The sequence below is a fragment of the Triticum aestivum genome, chromosome 5A (genome assembly GCF_018294505.1).
Source record: "Triticum aestivum cultivar Chinese Spring chromosome 5A, IWGSC CS RefSeq v2.1, whole genome shotgun sequence".
Taxonomy (NCBI): domain Eukaryota; kingdom Viridiplantae; phylum Streptophyta; class Magnoliopsida; order Poales; family Poaceae; genus Triticum; species Triticum aestivum.
In genome coordinates this window covers 703,404,432-703,409,604 of record NC_057806.1, presented here as the reverse complement: position 1 = coordinate 703,409,604, position 5,173 = coordinate 703,404,432, and positions in this window count along the sequence as shown.

Here is a 5,173-nt window from a genome sequence, read left to right as displayed (position 1 = left end):
AACCTGCCATCCCTATGGAATATTATGAACAAACACATGATGAAAATCCCGAGGAGGATGACGAGGAAACCCTTGGTAGGGGCAAGAGACAAAGGACTGCAAAGACCTTTGGTGATGATTTCTTCGTGTACCTCGTGGATGATACTCCCACTTCTATTTCAGAAGCGTATGCCTCTCCAGAAGCTGACTACTGGAAGGATGCGGTCCGTAGCGAGATGGATTCCATCATGGCTAACGGGACATGGGAGATCACTGACCGTCCCTATGGTTGCAAACCACTGGGATGTAAGTGGGTGTTCAAAAAGAAGCTTAGGCCCGATGGTACGATTGAAAAGTACAAGGCTAGGCTTGTGGCCAAGGGCTATGACCAGCAAGAAGAGGAAGATTTCTTTGATACTTATTCACCTGTGGCTAGACTGACCACCATTCGAGTATTACTCTCGTTGGCGGCCTCACATGGTCTTCTCGTCCATCACATGGATGTTAAGACGGCTTTTCTAAATGGAGAGCTAAAGGAGGAAATCTACATGCAACAGCCTGATGGCTTTGTGATAGATGGTCAGGAAAGAAAGGTGTGTAGGTTGATAAAATCTTTATATGGCCTGAAACAAGCACCTAAGCAATGGCATGATAAGTTTAATACAACTCTGACATCTGTTGGTTTCGTTGTTAATGAGGCTGACAAATGTGTATACTATCGCCATGGTGGGGGCGAAGGAGTTATACTGTGCTTGTATGTTGATGACATACTGATATTCGGAACAAACCTCAAAGTCATTGAGGAGGTCAAGTCGTTTCTATCTCAGAACTTTGAGATGAAAGACCTTGGTGTGGCTGATGTTATCTTGAACATCAAGCTACTGAGAGATAATGAGGGTGGGATCACACTTCTGCAATCCCATTACGTTGAGAAGGTGTTGAGTCGTTTTGGATATTCGGACTGCACACCATCTCAAACACCATATGATCCTAGCGTATTGATTCGAAAGTCCAAAGGCATGGCTAAAGATCAATTGAGATACTCTCAAATCATTGGTTCACTGATGTACCTAGCGAGCGCAACGAGGCCTGACATCGCGTTTGCTGTGAGCAAACTGAGCCGATTTGTTTCCAAACCGGGTGATGTACATTGGCATGCTGTTGAGAGAGTTATGCGCTATCTGAAAGGTACTATGAACTATGGACTTCACTATACCGGATACCCGTCGGTACTTGAAGGGTATAGTGATGCGAATTGGATCTCTGATGCTAATGAGATGAAGGCCACAACTGGGTATATGTTTACTCTTGGAGGTGGCGCTGTTTCCTGGAAGTCTTGCAAGCAAACGATCTTAACGAGATCGACAATGGAAGCAGAATTAACGGCATTAGACACATCTGGTGTTGAAGCGAGATGGCTTCGAGATCTTTTGATGGACTTGCCATTGGTTGATAAACCGGTTCCGGCTATCCTTATGAACTGTGACAATCAGACTGTCATCACCAAGGTGAAGAGTTCAAAGGACAACATGAAGTCCACCAAGCACATAAGAATGAGATTAAAAGCTGTCAGAAAATTAAGAAACTCCGGAGTGATAGCGTTGGACTATGTCCATACGGCTAAGAATCTGGCACATCCCTTTACAAAAGGGCTATCACGTGTTGTGATAGATAATGCATCGAGGGAGATGGGTATGAGACCCACATGAGTTGCCATGGTGGTAACCCAACCTATGTGATCGGAGATCCCGTGAACTAGGACCTGGGAAAACAAGCCAGTGGTGAACTGAGGAGAGTAACTATACTAACCCACTCCGTTGGAGATGCAATACTCTCGATACTGTATGGTAGGATGACTACGGTCTCAATGTGTTCCAAAGCTTATAAAAGCAAGATGCTATCTTACAGAGCGATCTTTGGAGGAACACACCTATATGAGCCCGACTGCTGGTCACAGTCTATGAGATTGGGGTGATCTCTAGTAAGCTCATGAATAGGCCAGGAGTGTGACTTATATGCTCCACCCAAGGGGTCAGCCTTCGGCAGCCTAGTACTAGTAAGACATGTAGTGAAACTTCTTTACGCCAAACTGACAATTCAAGGCATAGTCCATTGTTCAGTTGTGAAGGAGTGTAGCCACTTGTTCTAGGTGAAGTTCAACCTTAACAGGTCTTTACTGAAACACTGGTATATCGAAACAGCAATTGGAACAGAGGACACAATGGGCCCTCGAGATCTGGTGGGGGATTGCTGAAATCTGAGATGGGCTCTAGGCCCATATTGCAATTTCTGAAAAATCTCTAAGGGCCCATGTGGGTTATATGGCACTAGGTGTGGTGGGAAGTTTAGTCCCACCCCGGAAGTGGAAGGAGAGTTGGAGTGGTTTATAAGGGTTTCTCTTCTACATGCTATTGGAGCTTGAGAAGAGAAGAGGCCCTCGCGCACTCCTCCTCCGCCGCCCGCCTCGCCATGCCACGCCTCGTCACGACGCGCCGCGGGTTGCGGCATTGAGCCGAGCCGAGCTCACACCTACGCGCTTATTTTTGCCAGTCACTAACGGAGAGTTTTCTGACAGCTGGGCCACGATCTGAGACGTCGGATCGTGGGCTGTCACGGACTCGGACGTGGGTCGAGCCCACGTCTCTCCACGCGGCTGCGCCTATAAGTATGCGGTGTCTCCTAACCCTAGCCGCCACGAACAGATCACATCTGCTCACGCGCACGCCCACCGTCGTTCCTTTGCTGCTGCTGCCGCCGGTGACTCCATCCCGTCCGCCACGTACACGGTCGACGGGAGAGCAGGTCTCCGAAACCACGCCCTTCTGGTTCCTGTACGGGGTGAGGGGCGAATAGGTTTTTGGGCAGCGATTACGCGACTGCTCGCTTCCGATCGTCTACTTCCTCTACGTCCGCGTCGCCTTCGTCATCACCATGTCCACCGACGCCGACCGTGCTGCCGCCGAGAAAGCTGAAGCCGACAAGAAGGTCGCCGAGGACGCCGCTGCTGCCACCAAAGCCGCGGCCTCTGCGTGGCCTACTGGAGGGTATAACTCGTTTATCCCGCTCCTGATTATTTTCATATTAGCAGTACTAGCAGTATGTGTAGATTTGTCTACTGTTTGCTTAGTACGTGCATGTTTAGATCAGAGTCAGTACGTCATCAACTTAGTCAATGCCATGCTAGTGATTTACTCATGGATTAATTTAATCGAGAAATTGCCTATTTACTCAACAATCCAAAAACCTATTATGTGTAGGAATTTCTCGGCAAGTGGCTTTGCCGCTGCACTGAAACCGGATAAGTTTACCGGTACATACTTCAAGCGTTGGCAGACTAAGACCACGTTATGGCTCACGGCTATGAACGTGTTCTGGGTCACCGGTGTCTCCACGGGAACGGTTGCTCCTGAACAGGAGAAGGCGTTCAAGGAGGCTACCGTTGTGTTTCTCGGAGCAGTTCTTAGCGTGATCGGAGATAAACTGGTCGACGCATATTTACATGTGCATGTCGCCAAGGACTTGTGGGAGGCGCTCGAATCTAAATTCGAGGCCGCCGATGCAGGGAGCGAGATGTATATTATAGAGCAGTTCCACGATTACAAGATGGTTGAAAACCGTCCTGTATTGGAGCAGGCTCATGAGATAATATGCATTGTTAAGGAACTTGAGCTTCTCAAGTGCGAGTTACCGGGCAAGTTTGTCGCAGGCTGCATAATCGCTAAGCTCCCTAATTCCTAGAGGAACTTTGCCACCACTCTGAAACATCAGAGGCATGAATTATCTGTGGAGGATGTCATTGGCCATCTGAGTGTTGAGCAGAATTCGAGGGCAAAAGACTCGCACGGAAAAGGGGCCGAAGGGACTTCTGTTGCCAACATGGTGAACCAGAAGAACTTCAACTCCCACAAGCCCAAGGGAAAGAACGGTGTCCAACACAATACCGACTTTAAGAAGAAGGGTAAGAAGACCTTCAAGAAGAACAAGAAGGACGAGGGCTGCTTTACTTGTGGTTCGGTTGAACATTGGGCCAACAAGTGTCCAAACAAGTACAAGAAGTCAGGACAGGACTCCAAGTCTGTCAACATGATTGTGGGCAACAATGAGAATGGTGCATCTGGGTACGGTAATTTCTTTACTGTTTTTTCAGTGTTTCAACCCAACGATTGGTGGGTGGACACAGGTGCAGGTGTTCATGTGTGTGCTGACATTTCATTGTTCACTTCTTACCAGGTCACAGGTCACGGGTCCGTATTGATGGGGAATGGCGCGAGTGCTTCTGTTCATGGTGTTGGCACGGTCGATCTGAAGTTTACTTCGGGAAGGATCGTGCAGCTGAAGAACGTGCAGCATGTTCCCGCCATCAAGAAGAACCTCGTTAGTGGCTCCCTTCTATGTCGAGAAGGGTTTAAGTTGGTTTTCGAGTCTAATAAATTAGTTGTTACAAAATATGGACTCTTTGTTGGAAAAGGTTATGAGAGCGGAGGGATGTTCCGCCTTTCCCTTGCAGATTTTTGTAATAAAGTCGTGAACCATATTCATTCGAATGTTAATGAATCTGAAGTTTGGCATTCACGTCTTTGTCACATTAGTTTTGGTGTTATGACGCGGCTAGCCAAGTTGGATTTAATCCCGAGTTTCACTTTAGCCAAAGGTTCTAAGTGCCTTTCATGTGTGCAAGCTAAGCAACCTCGCAAGCCTCATAAGGCCGCGGAGGAGAGACACCTGGCACCATTAGAACTCATACATTCTGATCTTTGCGAGATGAATGGTGTGTTGACTAAAGGTGGAAAGAGATACTTCATGACATTGATAGATGATTCCACTAGATATTGCTATGTGTATCTGTTAAATACTAAAGATGAGGCTCTACACTACTTTAAAATCTATAAGGCAGAAGTTGAAAATCAACTTGAAAAGAAAATTAAACGAGTCCGGTCAGATCGTGGTGGAGAGTACTTCTCGAGTGAGTTTGATTCCTTCTGTGCAGAACATGACATTATTCATGAGAGGACGCCTCCCTATTCACCCCAGTCAAACGGGGTTGCCGAGCGGAAAAACCGTACTCTAACTGATTTGGTTAACGCCATGTTAGATACATCGGGTTTATCCAAGGCATGGTGGGGGGAGGCTATATTGACGGCATGTCATGTCCTGAATAAAGTTCCGAAAAAGGATAGTGAGATCACTCCCTATG